Source organism: Mus musculus, chromosome X (genome assembly GCF_000001635.26).
Source record: "Mus musculus strain C57BL/6J chromosome X, GRCm38.p6 C57BL/6J".
In the NCBI taxonomy this organism is placed as follows: Eukaryota; Metazoa; Chordata; class Mammalia; order Rodentia; family Muridae; genus Mus; species Mus musculus.
The window spans coordinates 81,366,752-81,386,962 of NC_000086.7; positions in this window are offsets into that span (position 1 = coordinate 81,366,752).

Sequence of the window (20,211 nt, forward strand, 5' to 3'; positions counted from 1 at the left end):
TCAATACACATACACACACACACACACACACACACACACACACACACACACACACACACACACACACAAACATGCAGGCACAAAGAGATGTATAAACAGAATCACAAGTAGAAAATATTAATGATGTTTTAATAAGTTCAGAAACTTTATTGATTCCAATATTAAGTTTTAAAATGTGAGTTATATTCTGAAGGGCCCAGCTTGAAGTAAGGGCCCAGTTTAATCTTAAAAACTCCATTTTGTTTTCAAACAGTCAAAATTCCTTGGTACAAATAGTCACTCCATTCATCATAACAACCAATCAGTACTTAAGGGGAAAGTACCTAATATCTTAAAGTAGATTGATTAAGATAGCAACTGTTGTTCATACCCTGTTGAAATGATTACTAGCAAATAGATGTATACCAAGCATATATCAATCAATCATATAACTGTCAAGTTGGAAAGTCCCTCAGCCTGCAACCATGATAAACAAACAAAGCTTGTACCAGCTGAGCACCGGTCACCCCTTTCACTGTGCTGGTGATGTTGGAAGTGCACAATATTGAGCATGAATAAAGACTCTTTGCATTTGTAGACAAGTTGGAACCCTGGTGGTATCTGGTGATCTGTGGGGACCTTGAGATCTGGGCATGACATCTTGGGAGCTCATTGTAATCCCTACAACCCCCCCCCCCCAAATACCCCTTACATGTGGAGTCAAAGACATATATGTAAGTGTGCTTGAGGTGATGTTTGTCTGAATGTTTGTCCAGTTTTATTTTAGTAAATCTGTATTCCAGTAAACTAGTAACTTAATACTGTCACATGGGACCCATGGGGACACACTGGACCCCTAAGGAAACAGAGGCCAGACTTCTCAGACTCATTAGTAGGGGATAGATTCCCTTTGTTTGAAGAGATTTAATGAATTGTGCCCACCATATGATAATTACCTGTCATCTCAGTTTTGCTATTGATATTGTGAGCCAATCAGCATTAGTGTGTCTGTATTTCTTTTGTTTTATTTTATTTCATTTAAAAAATATTTTTATTAGGTATTTTCCTCATTTACATTTCCAATGCTATCCCAAAAGTCCCCCATACCCTCCCCCCACTCCCCTACCCACCCACTCCCAATTTTGGCCCTGGTGTTCCCCTGTACTGCGGCATATAAAGTTTGCAAGTCCAATGAGCCTCTCATTACAGTGATGGCCAACTAAGCCATCTTTTGGTACATATGCAGTTAGAGTCAAGAGCTCCAAGGTACTGGTTAGTTCATAATGCTGCTCCACCTATAGGGTTGCAGATCACTTTAGCTCCTTGGGTACTTTCTCTAGCTCCTCCATTGGGGGCCCTGTGATCCATCCAATAGCTGACTGTGAGCATCTACTTCTGTGTTTGCTAGACCCTGGCATAGTCTCACAAGAGATATCTATATCTTGGTCCTTTCAGTAAAATCTTTCTAGTGTATGCAATGGTGTCAGCATTTGGAAGCTGATTGTGGTACGGATCCCTGGATTGGCAGTCTCTAGATGGTCCATCCTTTTGTCTCAGCTCCAAAATTTGTCTCTGTAACTCCTTCCAAGGGTGTTTTGTTCCCAATTATAAGAAGGGGCAAAGTGTCTTCGTTCTTCTTGAGTTTCATGCGTTTAGCAAATTGTATCTTATATCTTGGTTATCCTAAGTTTCTGGGCTAATATCTACTTATCAGTGAGTACATATTGTGTGAGTTCCTTTGTGATTGGGTTACAGGATGATATCCTCCAGGTCATCCATTTGCATAGGCATTTCATAAATTTATTCTTTTTAATAGCTGAGTAGTACTCCATTGTGTAAATGTACCACATTTTCTGTACCCATTCCTCTGTTGAGGGGCATCTGGGTTCTTTACAGCTTCTTGGTATTATAAATAAGGCTTCTATGAACATAGTGGAGCATGTGTCCTTCTTACCAGTTGGAGCATCTTCTGGATATATGCCCAGAAGAGGTATTGCTGGATCCTCCAGGAGTACTATGTCCAATTTTCAGAGGAACCGCCAGACTGATTTCCAGAGTGGTTGTACAAGCTTGCAATCCCACCAGCAGTGGAGGAGTGTTCCTCTTTCTCCACATCCTAGCCAATATGAGCTGTCACCTGAATTTTTATCTTAGCCATTCTGACTGCTGTGAGGTGGAATCTCAGGGTTGTTTTGATTTGCATTTCCCTGATGATTAAGGATGTTGAAGATTTTTTCTGGTGCTTCTCAGCCATTTGGTATTCCTCAGGTGAGAATTCTTTCTTTATCTCTGAGCCTCATTTTTTAATGGGGTTATTTGATTTTCTGGAGTCAACCTTCTTGAGTTCTCTCTATATATTGGATATTAGTCCCCTATCTGATTTAAGATTGGTAAATATCCTTTCCCAATATGTTGGTGGTCATTTTGGCTTATTGACGGTGTCTTTTGCCTTGCAGGAGCTTTGCAACTTTATGAGGTCCCATTTATTGTAGATGTCACAGCACCAGCCATTGCTGTTCTATTCAGGGATTTTTCCCCTATACACATATCTTCGAGGCTTTTCCCTACTTTATCCTATATTTGTTTCAGTGTCTCTGGTATTATGTGGAGTTCCTTAATCTACTTAAATTTGACCTTAGTACAAGGAGATAGGCATGGATCAATTTGCATTCTTCTACACAATATTCGCCAGTTGTGCCAGCACCATTTGTTGAAAATGCTGTCTTTTTTCCACTGGATGGTTTTAGCTGCCTTGTCAAAGATCAACTGACCATAGGAGTGGGGGTTCATCTCTGGGTCTTTAATTCTGTTCCATTGGTCTACTTGTCTGTCGCTATACCAGTACCATGCAGTTTTTATCACAATTGCTCTGTAGTACAGCTTTAGGTAAGGCATGGTGATTCCTCCAGAGGTTCTTTTATCCTTTAGAAGAGTTTTTGCTATCCTAGGCCAGATGAATCTGCCAATTGCCATTTCTAATTCGTTCAAGAATTGAGTTGGAATTTTGATGGGGATAGCAATGAATCTGTAGATTGCTTTTGGCAATATAGCCTATTTGACTATATTGACCCTGCCCATCCATGAGCATGGGAGATCTTTCCATCTTCTGAGCTCTTCTTTAATTTCTTTCTTCAGAGACTTGAAGTTCTTATCATACAGATCTTTCACTTCCTTAGTTAGAGTCACGCCAAGGTATTTTATTTTATTTTATTTGTGACTATTGAAAAGGGTGTTGTTTCCCTAACTTCTTTCTCAGCCTCTTTATCCTTTGTGTACAGAAAGGACATTGACTTGTTTGAGTTGACTTTATAACCAGCTATTTCATTGAAGTTGTTTATCAGGCTTAGGAGTTCTCTGGTGGAATTTTTAGGGTCACTTATATATGCTATCATATCATCTGCAAAAAAGTGATACTTTGACTTCTTTCGTTCTAATTTGTATCCTCTTTATCTCCTTTTGTTGTCTAATTGCTCTGGCTAGGACTTCAAGTACAATGTTGAATAGGTAGGGAGAGAGTGGACAGCCTTGTCTAATCTCTGATTTTAGTGGGATTGCTTCCAACTTCTCACCATTTACTTTGTTGTTATCTACTGGTTTGCTGTAGATTGCTTTTATCATAGTTAGGTATGGGACTTGTATTCCTGATATTTCCAAGCCTTTTATTATGAATGAGTGTTGGATTTTGTCAAATTCTTTCTCCGCATCTAAAGAGATGATCATGTGGTTTTTGTCTTTGAGTTTGTTTATGTACTGGATTACTTTGGTGGATTTCTGTATATTGAACCATCCCTGCATCCCTTGGATGAAACCTACTTGGTCAGGATGGATGATTATTTTGAAGTGTTCTTGGATTCGGTTAGCGAGAATTTTATTGAGGATTTTTGCATCGATATTCATAAGGTAAATTGGCCTGAAGTTCTCTATCTTTGTTGGGTCTTTTTGTGGTTTAGGTATCAGAGTAATTGTGGCTTCATAGAATGAGTTGGGTAGGGTACCTTCTGTTTCTATTTTGTGGAATAGTTTGTGAAGAACTGAGATTAGATCTTCTTTGAAGGTCTGATAGAACTCTGCACTAAACCCATCTGGTCCTGAGCTTTTTTTTTTTTTTTTTTTTTTTTTTTTTTTTTGGTTGGGAGACTATTTATGACTGTTTCTATTTCTTAAGGGGATATAGAAATGTTTAGATCATTAACTTGATCTTTATTTAACTTTGTTACCTGGTATCTGCCTAGAAACTTGTCTATTTCATCCAGGTTCTCCAGTTTTGTTGAGTATAGTCTTTTGTAGAAGGATCTGATGGTGTTTTGGATTTCTTCAGGATCTGTTGTTATGTCTCCCTTTTCATTTCTGATTTTGTTAATTAGGATGCTTTCCCTGTGCCCTCTAGTGAGTCTGGCTAAGGATTTATCTATCTTGTTGATTTTCTAAAAGAACCAGCTCCTCGATTGGTTGATTCTTTGAGTAGTTCTTCTTGTTTCCACTTGTTTGATTTCGCCCCTAAGTTTGACTATTTCCTGCAGTCTACTCCTCTTGGGTGAATTTGCTTACTTTTTTTTTCTATTAATTTCAGGTGTGTTGTCAAGCTGCTAATGTGTGCTCTCTCTAGTTTCTTTTTGGAGGCACTCAGAACTAATAGTTTTCCTCGTAGAAATGCTTTCATTGTGTTCTATAAGTTTGGGTACGTTGTGTCTTCGTTTTCATTAAACTCCAAAAAGTCCTTAATTTCTTTCTTTATTCCTTACTTGACCAAGGTATCATTGAGAAGAGTGTTTTTCAGTTTCCAAGTGAATGTTGGCTTTCTATTATTTATTTTGTTGTTGGAGATCAGCCTTAGTCAATGGTGATCTGATAGGATGCAAGGGACATTTTCAATAAATTTGTATATGTTGAGGCTTGTTTTGTGACCAATTATGTGGTCAATTTTGGAGAAGGTACCATGAGGTGCTGAGAAGAAGGTATATCCTTTTGTTTTAGGATAAAATGTTCTGTAGATATCTGTCAGATACATTTGTTTCATAACTTCTGTTAGTTTCACTGTGTCCCTGTTTAGTTTCTGTTTCCATGATCTGTCCATTGGTGAAAGTGGTGTGTTGAAGTCTCCCACTATTACTGTGTGAGGTGCAATGTGTGCTTTGAGCTTTACTAAAGTTTCTTTAATGAATGTGGCTGCCCTTGTATTTGGAGCATAGTTATTCAGAATTGAGAGTTCCTCTTGGAGGATTTTACCTTTGATGAGTATGAAGTGCCCCTCCATGTCTTTTTTGATGACTTTGGGTTGGAAGTCAATTTTATTAGATATTAGAATGGCTACTCCATCTTGTTTCTTCATATCATTTGCTTGGAAAATTGTTTTCCAGCCTTTCACTCTGAGGTAGTGCCTATCTTTTTCTCTGAGATGAGTTTCCTGTACGCAGCAAAATGTTGTGTCCTGTTTGTGTAGCCAGTCTGTTAGTCTATGTCATTTATTGGGGAGTTGAGTCCATTGATATTAAGAGATATTAAGGAAAAGTAATTGTTACTTCCTATTATTTTTGTTACTAAAGTTGGCATTCTGTTCTTGTGGCAGTCTTCTTTTAGGTTTGTTGAGGGATTACCTTCTTGCTTTTTCTAGGACATGGTTTCTATCCTTGTATTTTTTTTCTGTTATTATCTTTGGAAGGGCTGGATTCATGGAAAGATATTGTGTGAATTTTGTTTTGTCGTGGAATACTTTGGTTTCTCTATCTATGGTAATTGAGAGTTTGGATGGGTATAGTAGCCTGGGCTGTCATTTGTGTTCTGTTAGTGTCTGTATTACATCTGTCCAGACTCTTCTGGCATTCATAATCTCTGGTAAAAAAAATCTGGTGTAATTCTGATAGGCTTGCCTTATATGTTAATTGAACTTTTTCCCTTACTGCTTTTAATATTCTATCTTTATTTAGTGCATTTGTTGTTCTGATTATTATGTTTTGGGAGGAATTTCTTTTCTGGTCCATTCTATTTGGAGTTCTGTAGGCTTCTTGTATGTTCATGAGCATGTCATTCTTTAGGTTTGGGAAGTTTTCGTCTATAATTTTGTTGAAGATATTTGCCGGTCCTTTGAGTTGAAAATCTTCATTCTTATCTACTCCTATTATTCTTAGGTTTGGTCTTCTCATTGTGTCCTGGATTTCCTGGATGTTTTGAGTTAGGATCTTTTTGCATTTTCCATTTTCTTTCATTGTTGTGCTGATGTTCTCTATGGAATCTTTTGCACCTGAGATTCTCTCTTCCATCTCTTGTATTCTATTGCTGATGCTTGCATCTATGGTTCCAGATTTCTTTCCTAGGGTTTCTATCTCCAGCGTTGCCTCACTTTGGGTTTTCTTTATTGTGTCTACTTCCCATTTTAGGACTTGGATGATTTTATTCAATTCCATCACCTGTTTGTTTGTGTTTTCCTGAAATTCTTTAAGGGATTTTTGTGCTTCCTCTTTAAGGTCTTCTACCTGTTTAGCAGTGTTCTCCTGTATTTCTTTGAGTGAGTTATTAAAGTCCTTCTTGATGTCCTTTACCATCATCATGAGATATGCTTTTAATCCCGGGTCTAGGTTTTCGGGTGTGTTGGGGTGCCCTGGACTGGGCAAAGTGGGAGTGCTGGGTTCTGATGATGGTGAGTGGTCTTGGTTTCTGTTAGTAAGATTCTTACATTTACCTTTCACCATCTGGTAATCTCTGGAGTTAGTTGTTATAGTTGTCTCTGTTTAGAGATTGTTCCTGTGGTGATTCTGTTACCCTCTATCAGCAAATCTGGGAGACTAGATCTCTCCTCTGAATTTCAGTGGCAAGAGCACTCTCTTCAGGCAAGCTCTCCTCTTACAGGGAAGGTGCACAGATATCTGGTGTTCAGACCTCCCTCCTGGCCGAAGATGAAGGCCCAAAACAAGACCTTTCCCAGAGGCTGTGTTGCTTTGGCCGTCACAGACGCTGTTAGCTTCTCTAGTGCACACTCTCAGCTGTGCAGACTACTTTTGGCAGAGTTCCGGAACCAATATGGCCTCCGCCGATGCTGAGGGAAAGCCCTCCCGGGCCGGGTGGACACCTGTCCTCTGCCAGAGAAGATGGCCGGATGTCTGGAGTCCGAAAGGGACACTGCCTCAGAACCTCTGTGGCTCCCGCCTGTCCCAGAAGCTGTTAGCTTCTGTAGTGCACACTCTCACCTGTGCAGACTCATTTTATTTCATTTTTATTTTTGAACTTACGATAATGGGACAGACTCAGAGGACCCCCTTGACAATTTTTTGGATGGATTTCAGATCATTAGGATTAGGTCTAGAGACTTAGGGTTAATAGGAAGGACAGACTAACCACTCTTTGCCAGTTGGAATGGCTGGTTCTCAGTGTTAGATGGTCACCTGAGAATCTGGAAATCCTTCATGATTTAGAGAGTCAGGAATGTCATGTATGGCTTCTGCTCTCCATCTGTGCCCCAGAGCTAAGGCTTTGATCTCCATACCCAGTCCCAAACAGAATGAGCTGGTCTCCAGGAGTTCTGCCACTAAGATCACAGGTGAGACCACCACTTTTCTCTAATAATTGGCCAAAGAAGGATCAACAGGAGATCACAGGGCACAAGAACCATGGAGGAGGCAAGGACAGGATCTTTCTGGTCTCCATCTGTGCTCCAGAGATAACTGTGTGACATAGTTCTCCATACTCAAATCCAGCCCATATAGAACTGGTCCCTCAGGAATGCTGAAAAACCTAAGATCACAGGCTGGGGGAATCATTGCTTTACTACAGAGCAATAGTGATAAAAAGAGCATTGTATTGGTACAAAGACAAATATGTTGATCACTGGAATATAATTGAAGGCTTAGAAACAAAACCACACACTTACAGTCATTGATCTTTGACAATGATGCCAAAAAATACATTAAAAAAAGAAAGCATCTTAAATAAATGGTGCTGGTTCTAACTGGCTTTCTGTATGTAGAAGAATGAAAATAGACCATATTTTTCACCTTGTAGGAACTCCAAGTCCAAGTGGATCAATTAACTCAACCAAAAACCAGATTCTGAATCTAATAGAAAAGAATGTGGGAAAGAGCCTTGAACTTATTGGCACAGGGGGAAATTTCCTAAACAGAACTCCAATTTGTCATGCTCTAAGATCAGGAATTGATAAATGGGACATTATGAAACTGGAAAGCTTCTCTAAGGGGAAAGGACATAGACAATAAGACAAATATTTTCTTTTTTTTTTAAAGATTTATTTATTTATTATATGTAAGTACACTGTAGCTGTCTTCAGACACTCCAGAAGAGGGCGTCAGATCTTGTTACAGATGGTTGTGAGCCACCATGTCGTTGCTGGGATTTGAACTCCAGACCTTCGGAAGAGCAGTCAGGTGCTCTTACCCACTGAGCCATCTCACCAGCCCCAACAAATATTTTCATTGTGGCCTTATTAGTGATAGACAAAAGTTTGAAATAACCAATATGTCACATGACAGAAGAAAGGATACAGAAAATGTGGTTCATTTACACAACGGAATACTACTAAGCTATTAAGAATAAGGACACCCTGAGTTTTGTACCAAATGGATGGAACTAGAAAATATCCTTAGTGAGCTCACTCAGACCCAAAAGGACATGCATGGTATTTACTCACTAATAAGTCGATATTAGCCACCCCCCCCCAAAAAGGAAAGAGCACTCAAGATACAGGCCACAGAACTCAAAGTCATACAAGCTTAAGTGACCAAGTGAGTATGCCTCAGTTGTGCTTGGAAGGGAGAAGAAAGCTATCACAAGTGGGAAAGGTGGGAGGGACCTGAGAGGAAAAGTAGACAGAGGGTAGTACCTGATCTGGTACTGGGTGAGGGAAAATGACTAAAGCCCTTAGGTTCAGGAGAAAGAGTGGAAACAGTCAAATTCAGGAGATAGGAGGTTGGGACCCTCCAGAATACATCAGAGACCTGGGAGTTAAGAGACTCTCAGGACTCAAAGGGAGGGACCTTAGATGAAATGACAGGATGGAGAGGTAATTTATAGGGCCCATATCCAGCAGGAAGACAGGACAAGTGAGGATGGGGTTGCAATCTCACTGTCATAACTCTGACCCGTACTTTTTCCTGTCTAAAAGAATTACAGGATGAAAATGGAGAGAAGCCTGAGAAAAAGAAGGTCCCGCCACAGGACCAAAGTGGGATCCACCTCAAGTGGAGGTCCCAAGACCTGACACTATTACAGAGGCTATGGAGCACTCAGAAATGGAACATATCATGACTGCTCTCTGAAAAACCCAACAAGTAGTTGAATGAATCATATTCAGATATTTTGACCTTATCAATGGACAGAAGCAGATGATCCCTTTTGTTAAGGTAGGGAGGGTTAAAAGCAGCTGATTTTTCATCCTGGGTAGTTGTCATACAGACCCTAAGAAATCAAAAACGTCAGCCAAGACTACTATGCCCAGGAAAACTCACAATTACCATAGATGCAAAAACTACAGTTTTCCAAGACAAAATCAAATTTAAACAATATATTTCTACTAATCCAGCCATACAGAGGATAATAGAAGAAAAAGTTGGATACAATCAAGGAAACTGAACCAAAGGAAAAGCAAGAAATTTTTCTTTTCACAACAAACCCAAAAGAAGAAAAACACACAAGCAGAATTTCAACTCTAGCAAAAAAATAATAGGTAGCAATGATCACTGGTCAATAATATATCTCAACATCAGTAAACTAAATTCCCCAATAAAAAGACAAAGGCTAATAGACTAGATATGTAAATAGGACCCAGCATTTTGCTGCATACATAGAACACAACTCTGAATAAAAAGCAGACATTCCCTCAAAATAAAAGGATAGGAAAAATCTTCCAAGCAGGATTAGCCATCCTAATATTCACCAAAATAGGCTTTCAACCAAAAGTTTTCAAAAAAGTTTGGGAATGTCAATGCATACATATCAAATGAAAGATCTACGAGGATGAACTCTCAATTCTGAACATCTATGCTACAAATGCAAGGGTGCCCACATTGGTAAAAGAAACGCCACTAAAGCTCAAATCACACATTGAACCTCACATTTCAGCAATGCAAGATTTCAACATCCCACTCTCACCAATGGACAGATAATAGAAACAAACTAAACAGAGACAACAGAGACACAGTGAACCAAAAAAAGTTATGAACCAAATGTATTTAATAGATATCCACAGGCCATTTCACGCTCAAACAAAAGAATATACATTTTTCATAGCACCTCATGGTATCTTCTCAAAAAATCGACCATCTACTCAAACTCAAATCAAATGTCAACAGAGAAAAGAACAATGAATTAATCCCATGTAGTCTATCAGACCATTATGGAATAAAACTGGTCTTCAATGGCAACAAAAACAACAGAAAGCCAAATACACATTGAAGCTGAACAACTATCTACTCAATGAAATAAAGAAAGAAATTAAAGACATTTTAGAATTCAATGATAATGAGGGAATATCATGCCCAAATTCATGGGACACAATGAAAGAAGTGCTAAGAGGAAAACTCGTAACTCCTCATGCCTCCAAAAAGAAACTGGAAAGAGCATATACTAGCATCTGAAAGCTCTAGAACAAGCAGAAACAAATAGACCCAATTGGAGCAGAAGGCAGGAAATAATGAAATTCAGGCCTGAAATCAATAGAAACAAAAAGAACAATACAAAGAATCAACAGAACTAGGAGTTGGTTTTCTGAGAAAATAAAAAAGATAGACAATCCCTTAGTGAGACTAATCAGAGGGCACAGAGACAGTGTCCACATTAATAAAATGAGAAAAGAAAAGGGAGACATAAAAGTGAGGAAATTTAAAAAAATAATCAAATCCTATTACAAAAGTCTATACTCAACAAAACTAGAAAATATAGATGGCATGGAGGATTTTCTGGACAGATAACAGGGTCTAACATTTAATCACGATCAGATAAACCATATAAACATCCCCATAACCCCTAAGGAAATAGATTCAGTCATTAAAATTTTCCAACCAAAAAACACCCAGGGGGAGTGGGTGGGTATGGGGGAATTTTGGTATAGCATTGGAAATGTAAATGAGCTAAATACCTAATAAAAAATGGAAAAGGATAAAAAAAAAAAGCACCCAGGACCAGATGTGTTTAGTGTAGAATTTTATCAATTGTTTAAAGAATACCTAATTCCAATACTCTTCAAACTATTCCAAAAAAAAAAAAAAATAGAAACAGAAGGAAACCTACCCCATTATTTCTATGAAGCCACAGTTACACAGATACCTAAACTACAGAAAGTCTCAACAAAGAAAGAGAACTACAGGCCAATTTTCCTGAAAATGTCAATGCAAAATCTTTTTAAAAAGTCTTACAGACCGAGTCCAAGGACACATCAAAATGATCATCCTCCATGATCAGGTAGGCTTCACCCAAGGGATTCATGGATGGTTTAATATATGAAAATCCATCAATATAATCCAGTATATAAATAAACTCAAAGGAATAAAAACAACAACAACAACAACACATGACTATCTCATAAGATGTGGAAAAAGCCTTTGTCAGAATCCAGTACCCCTTCATGATAAAAGTTTTGGAAAGAACGAAATGTCAAGGTCCATATCTAAATAAAATAAAAAGCAATATACAACAAACCAATAGCCAAGATCAAAATGAATAAGGAGAACCTCAAAGCAATTCAATTAAAGGCAAGGAATAGACAAGGCTGTGCACTCTCTCTCTACATATTCAATAGTGTATTCAAAGTTCTATCCTGAGCAATTAGACAACAAAAAGAGATCTAAGGGATACAAATTAGGAAGGAGTAAGTCAAATTCTTTGCAGATGGTATGATATTATACATAAGTGACATCAAAAATTCTATGAGAGAGCTCCTAAAGCTAATAATCAACTTCAGCAAAGTGGCTGGATATAAAATGAACTCAAACAAATCAGTAGCCTTCCTATATTCAAAGGATAAACTGTCTGAGAAAGAAATTAAGGAAAAAACAACCTTCACAATAACCATAAAAAATTATAAAATATCTTGGAGTGACTCTTACCAAGCAAGTGAAAGTTATGTGTGACAAGAACTTCAATTCTCTGAAGAAAGAAATCAAAGAAGACCTCAGAAGATGGGAAGATCACCTATGATCATGGATTGAAAGGATTAATATAGTAAAAATAGGTATTTTAGCAAAAGCAATCTACAGATTCAATGCAATTTCTATCAAAATTTCAGCTTGATTCTTCATAGACTTAGAGAAATTATCAAATTCATTTGGAAAAAAAAACTAGGATAAAAAAAACTATTCCCAACAATAAAATAACTTCTGGGAGAAATCACCATCCCTGATGTAAAGCTGCACTATAGAGCAATCATGATAAAAAAAAAAAAAAAAAAAAAAAAAAAAAAAAAAAAAAAAAAAACAAACAAACAAAAAAAAAAACCTGCATGGCATTGATACAGAAACAGGCAAGTAGATAAATGGAATAAAACTGAAGACCCAGAAATGAACCCACACACCTATGGTCACTTGATCTTTGAAAAATAAACTAAAACCATTTAGTGGAGAAAAAAAAAGACTGCATTTTCAACAAATAGTGCTGGTTAAACTGGTGATCTGCATGTAGAAGAATGCAAATTGATCCATTTTTATCTCCTTGCACAAAGCTTAAATCCAAGTGGATCAAGGACATCTACATAAAACTAGATACCTTGAAACTTATAAAACAGGAAGTGGGAAAGAGCCTCAAATAGTAGAGCAAAGGAGAAAACTTCCTGAGCAGAACACCAATGGCTTATGCTTTAAGAGCAACAATCGACTTATAGGACATCATGAAATAGAAAAGTTTCTATAAATGAAGGCAGACTCCAGTGAAACAAATAACCATACTAAAAAGTGGACTACAGCTGGGAGTCCTGGTGCACACCTTTAATCCAAGCACTCGGGAGGCAGAGGCAGGTGGATTTCTGAGTACAAGGACACCCTGGACTACAAAGTGAGTTCCAGGACAGCCAGAACTATACAGAGAAACCCTGTCTCAAAAAACAAGACAAAACAACAACAACAACAACAAAACAAAAACAAAGTGGACTACAGAGCTGAATAGAGAATTCTCAACTGAGGAATAACGAATAGCTGAAAACACTTAAAGAAATGTTCAACATCCTTAGTCATCAGGGAAATGCAAATCAAAATGATCCAATCCTGAGATTTTGCCTCATACCAGTATGAATGGACAAGATAAAACAAAAACAAAAACAAAACAACAACAGCAAAAAAACAAAAAACAAAACAAAAGTCAGGTGGCAGCAGATGCTGGTGAGGATGTGGAGAATGAGAAACAGTTCTCCATTGTTGGTGGTATTGAAAGCTGGTACAACCAGTCTGGAAATCATTCTGGCAGTTCCTCAGAAAATTGGACATATTAAGTATCTGAGGACTTAGCCATAATCTTCCTGGGCATATACCCAAAAGATGCTCCAGCATATAACAAGGACACATGCTCTACTGTGTTCACAGAAGCAATATTTATAATAGCCAGAAGATGAAAACAACCCATATATCCCTTAACAACGGAATGAATATATACAACGTCGTATATATACACAATGGAGTTTTTAAAAATAATTACTTCATGGAATTTGCAGGCAAATGGATGGAACTAAAAAAATGTCATCCTAAATGAGGTAACCCAGACACAAAAGAACACTCATGGTATGTACTCACTAATAAGTGGATACTAACCCAAAAGCTCACAGTGCCTATGATGCAACCTACAGACAATATGGAGAGTAGAAGGAAAGAAAATCAGATCCTACATTGAGGGGGAAACAGGATGATTTTGGATGATGGAAAGAGAGGGGGACAAGGGAGGGAGAAAGGAGGAGGAGGAAATAAGGGTGGTAGTATCAGAATCTGGAGAAGATATGAGAGAGGTACAGAGGGTCAGGAAATTAAATAAAAATAGGTAGCAGGGGAGATGAGGAACTGGGGATAGCCACTGGAGGATCCCAGACATCAGAGAAACATGAGGCACCCAGGACCGAATGGATTGACTTTAGCAGTAATACACAGAGAAGGATGAGATAGAAACTGTGGAGACCACCTCCAGTAAATAGGCATGACCTTTTGTCATGGGATGGAGCTACCCACCCATCTCAATTTTTTTTAACCCAGATGATTTCCTTCCCAAAAGGAAGAACAGTGACAAAAAAATGGAACTAAGACTGAACAAAGGGCTAAACAGGGAAAGGCCTACCTGGGGATACATCATGTTTACAGACACCAAACCCAACACTGTTGCCATGGTCAAGAGGAGCTTGCAGACAAGAACTAAGTGTGGCAGTTCCTGGGAGGTCTGTTCAGCAACTCACCGAAGCAAAGGCATATGCTTGGAGCCAACTGTCAAGTTGAATTCAGGAAACATGGTGGGGGAGCTGGCAGAAGGACTGGTGGAGTGAACAGGGATTACAAGCCCATTTGAAGAACAACATAAACTGGCATGCCCACACAGATCTCTCAGAGACAAGACCCTCAACCAAGGAATGTACCTAAAAGGATATTTGGCTCCAGATACATATGTAGCAAATAATGGCCTTGTGTGACAGCAACGAGAGGGAAGGCCCTTGTTCTCAGGGAGGTTTGATGTCCCAGAGTAGGGGTATCATGGAGAGGTGAAGCAGGATGGAGTGGGTGGCTAGGGAAGCACTCTCATACAGGCAAAAGGGAGGAGGAAGGGCAGATGATGGATGTGGGTTTACAGAGGGGTAACTAGGAAGTGAGATATCATGGGAAGGAGGGTTGTTTGACCAGATGGATTTAGTGCTGAATTCTGTCAGATCTTCAAGGAAAGCCTAATACCAATACTCTTCAAATTATTCCACAAAACAGAAACAGAAGGAATACTACCCAATTCATTCTATGAAGCTACACTTGTGCTTATACCTAAACCACACAAAGACACAACAAAGATAGACAACTTAAGAATAATTTCTCTTATGAATATAATATTAATGCAAAAATAAAAGTAATTTTCTCAGAAGCTGAATCCAAGAACACATCAAAATGAGCATTCACCATGATTGACTAGGCTTCATCTCAGGGATGCAAGGATGGTTCAATATACAAAAATTGATCACTGTATATAAACAAACTCAAAAAAAAAAGAAAAAAAATACAAGATCATCTTAGTAAATGCTGAAAAACAGCTTTGACTAATTACAACACCCCTTCATGCCTAGAATTGGAGAGATCAGGAATTCAAGGTCCATATATAAACAAAATAAAAGCAATGTACAGCAACTCAATAGCCAGCATCAAACTAAATAGAGAGAAAATTGAGGCAGTTCCACTAAAATCAGAGACCAGACAAGACTGCCCACTCTCTCCCTACCAGCTCACTATAGAACTTAAACTACTAGCCAGAACAATTGGGAAAAAAGGACATCAAAGGGATTCAAATTGTAAAGGGAGAAGTCAAAATATCACTGTTTGCAGATGATATGATATTAATCCCAAAAATTCCACTGGAAAACTCCTAAACCTGATAAATGTCTTCAGTAAGGTAGCTGGATATAAAATTAACTCAATCATATCAGTGGCCTTTCTCTACTGAAGGGATAAACAAAATGAAAAAGACATGAGAGAAACAACACCCTTTACACTACTCACAAATAATATAGACCAACACTTTGGTGTTATTCTAAAAAGCAAATGAAAGATCTGTATGAAAAGAACTTCAAGTCTCTGAGTAAAGAAATCAAATATATCAGAATTTGGAAAACTCTTCCTAGTTCATGGATTGGCAGGATTAATATAATAAAATGGTAATTTTGCTGAAAGTAATATACTGATTCAATGCAATCCCCATCAAAAATTCCAACTCAATTCTTCATAGATTTAGAAAGAGATATTTGTAAATTCATTTGGAATAACAAAAAACACAGGATAGCAAAAACTATTCTAAATAATGGAAGAACCTCTGGGTGAATCACTGTCTATGATCTCAAGCTATATTACAAAACAATCAAGATAAAACCTTCATTGTATTGGTGCAGAGACAGACAGGGTGATCATTGGATTAGAATTGAAAACCAAGAAACAAACCCACTCTCCTATGGTCACTTGATCTTTGACAAAGGAGTTAAAATCATCCAGTGGAACATAGACAGCATTTTCAACAAATGGTGCTGGTTCAACTAGTGGTCAGCATGTAGAAGAATGCAAATCAATCAATTCTTATATCCTTGGGAAAAATTCAGGTCAAAGTGGATCAAGTATCTCCACATAAATCCACATACACTGAAACTAACAGAAGAGAAAGTGAGGAAGAGCCTGGAACACATGGGCACAAGGGAAAATTTCCTGATCAGAACACCAATAGCTTAAGCTCTATGTTCAAAAATTGACAAATGGGCCCTCCCAAAATTGCAAAGATTCTGTAAGGCAAAAGACACTGTCAATAGGACAAAATGACAGCCAACAGTTTGGGTAAAAATCTTTACCAATTCTATATCCAATAGAGAGCTAATATCCAATAAATATAAAGAACTCAAGAAGTTAGACTCCAGAGAAACAAATAACCCTATTAAAAATAGGGTACAGAGCTAAACAAAGAATTCTCAATGGAGTAATATCTAATGGCCCAGGAGTACTTAGAGACATGTTCAACACCCTTAGATATCAGAGATATGTAAATCAAAACAACTCTGAGATTCTACCTCAGACCAGTCAAAATTTCTAAGATCAAAAACACAGGTGACATTAGATGCTGGAGAGGAAGGTGGAGGAGTGCCCTCATTGTAGCAGGTGGACTGGGGTGGGATAGGGGGTTTCTAGAGGGGAAAGCAGGAAAGGGGATGGCATTTGAAATCCCATTGTTGGTGGGATTGCAAGCTGGTACAACCACTGTGGAAATCATTCTGGTAGTTCCTCAGAAAACTGGACATAGTACTCCTTGAGTACCCAGCTATACCACTCCTGGGAATTAAAAAAAAAAAAAAAGATGCTCCAACATATTACAAGGGCACATGTACCATTATGTTCATTGTAGCCTTGTTCATAATAAACAGAAGCTGGAAAAAAACAGATGTCCTTCAACAGAGTAATGGATATAGAAAATGTGTTACAGTTACACAATGGAGTACTACACAGCTATTAAAATGAATGATCTCATGAAATTCTTAGGTAAGTGGATGGATCTTGAAAATATCATCCTGAGTGAGGTAAACCAGTCACAAAGCAACACACGTTGTATGCACTCACTGCTAAGTTGATATTAGCCCAAAATCTCAGAATACCCAAGATACAATTCACTGACTATATGAAGCTCAAGAAAAAGGAAGAACAATGTGTGGATGCTACAGTCCTTCTTGAATGGTGAACAAAATCCTCATAGGAGGTAGAGTTTAAGAGGAACTTGATAGGAAGAGAGGAAGAGGGGGGAGAAGGCAGCACAGCATCAAGTACAGGAGGATAAATGGATGCTATAAAGAGGGTCAGAAATTTGAACAGAGGTTCGTATCAATTGTGGATGGGCAACTCGTGGTAGCCACCGGCAAGTCACAGATGCCTGGTAAGAGGCTCCCAGGACCCAACAGAGATGAGATTACCTGAAATGCCCAAGAAATCAAAGGGAGAACCTGTAGAAACAATATCCATAGGTTAGTTGAGACCCCTGGTTGTTGAATGGGGCCACCCACTTACCTCCAATTTCTAAGATATAATTGCTTCAGTCTAAAGGAAATACAGGGACAAAGTGTGGAGCTGAGACTGAAGGAAAGGCCATATGGAGACTGCCCCACCTGGGGATCCATCCCATATACAGACACCAAACATAGACACTATTGCAGATACCAAGAAGTGCTTGCTGACTGGAGCCTGATATATATGTCTTCTGAGAGGCTGTGCCAGTGCCTGACAAATACAGATGTGGATGCTCTGCCCACAGCAAACCATTGGATTGGTACCAAAATGGAGTAGTTAGAGAAAGGACTGAAGGAGCTGAAGGGGTTTACAACCCCATAGAAAGAACAACAATATCAACCAACTAGACCATACAGAGCTCACAGGGACTAAACCACCAACCAAGGAGTATACATGGAGGGTTCCATGGCTCCAGTCACATATGTAGCAGAGGATGGCCTTGGAAATCAATGGGAAGAGAACTCCTTAGTCCCGTGAAGGCTTGATGGACCCTTGTGGTGGAATGCCAGGGTGGTGCGGTGGGAGTGGGTAGGTGGGTGGAGGAGTGCCCTCATTGTAGCAGGTGGACTGGGGTGGGATAGGGGGTTTCTAGAGGGGAAAGCAGGAAAGGGAATGGCATTTGAAATGTAAATAAATAAAATATCCAATCAAAAACAAAGAAAAGGGGCTTCAACAGCAACAACAAAAAAAAATAAATGTACAAACAGCTCACTTGCCATGGATAAGATTTTTGCTGAGAAAAAAAGGACAAAACATTAAAGAAAAGAAGAAGTAAAAGAAAAAGAAGAGTGTCATGTATATTCAGTCACCTGGATCAAATTCACTGTATAATTATCTGGTAAAATTTTGTTTCAACCCACTGGACTAGCTGAAGTAGCTACTCCCTCCAAGATATATCCATGTAATGAAAGAAGATGAGAAAGAGAAACCTAAACCAACAGTCTCATCCACCCTGTTTTGGGGGATATCAGGGTACAGATTTCCTTTTCTTCACCATACACCCTCAAATCTGTCAATGGCTGTAGATGGCACACAGCCAAAGCTGGAGGGGGCTGAAGGGGTGGCAGAACTAGGGGAAGCAGGAAGGGCAATTATACCCTTAATTATCCCTCCACATATCAAGGTTCAGTTTGTTAGGGAACAGGCAGGTAGGAGATATGCTATGCATACTCCAGTGAAGTCTGCTTGGCAGGCCAAGAGGCCTGGAAGCACTCGCAAGGCAGGGAGTTTCAAGGAAACTCAACCTCCTGGAACCAGGCATTCTCATAACCCATATACTCATGCCCTATCCCTCCGTTAGTCTGGTGTATGGATCCACGTGCTCTCTTTTAGTATTATTTTATTATAAGTGCCTTTAAAGATTGAATTCTGACATACCTAAGCCTTCACCAGTGTTCCAACATCCTAGAAAATCCTTGAAGCCCACAAACTTGGAATTCAGTAGGAATTCAGTGAGAAGGTTACTTATTCAGTAACATTCAAATGTACTTCTAGTAGAGACAGTGAAACTAATTAGGCATTACAAAGAACGGAGTTGGAATAGCTCAGGGCTGGTCTGTAGAGTGAATACTTAGGACAGTAGCCAGTCTCACCCAAACGAGGGAATATACAATGGCCTAGCTAATAGGTGGGTTTACCATGTAAGCATTAGGGAATCCCACTAAGACAGGGATCTTCTCTACAGCCAGGTATAGCAGGCTACATTGCATATTAGAAGCAAGTTGGTGAATTCTTCTGACAAATGGAGATTCACCACAGATACTTAAAAGAACAGCCAAGTTACACGCATACAAGAATTTATCAAGGCCTAAGAAATAAGAGGTTTATGGTGTTGCATTATTCATGAGAATGTCTGCCAGAGCAGAAGGCCCTGGTGCTAGCTTTCACAAGGCTAAAGGAGTAGCACAAATTGTGACTAAGGTGTGAAATCCTTACCTGTTATTAGCTGACATTAAGCAGAGCTGTTTTATCTTTACTGTAAATATTACCTGTAAGTCCTTTTGAAGTCATTCCTTTGTTCTGTGTCAGGTAACTTCAATGTACTTTGCCTGCCGTGACATCTTACCACTTTGTTTTCTGTATTATATAAGAATGGTGTACACTTTGTGAAAATACATTCAGATTCTACACAATCTCTCGTGTTGATTCCATTTGTCATTCATTCACCAACTCCTTGTCCACCTGCAACCAGAGACCTGTTCAATGCAGACAGAGACCAAAAAGAGTCTGTGGCAGAGATAGCTGACACTAAAACGGCCCTTACCCTTCGTGTCAGTAGACCCCCACATGCCCAGGAGAACCAAGCTTTGCAATACTGGCCTTCTTCTACCAGTGCTTTATATAGCTGGAATATGCAGAATCCCAAGTTTGTGGAGAGGCCAGAAGCCCTTATAGAATTTTAAGATTCAGTAATCTTTATCCCCATCCCACCAAAACCTACTTGGGATGATTGTCAAAAACTGCTAGAGATTCTCTTTAACCAAAGAAAAGACAACAGAAAAAACATTAATGAGGCTCAGAAATTAGTTCTGGGAAA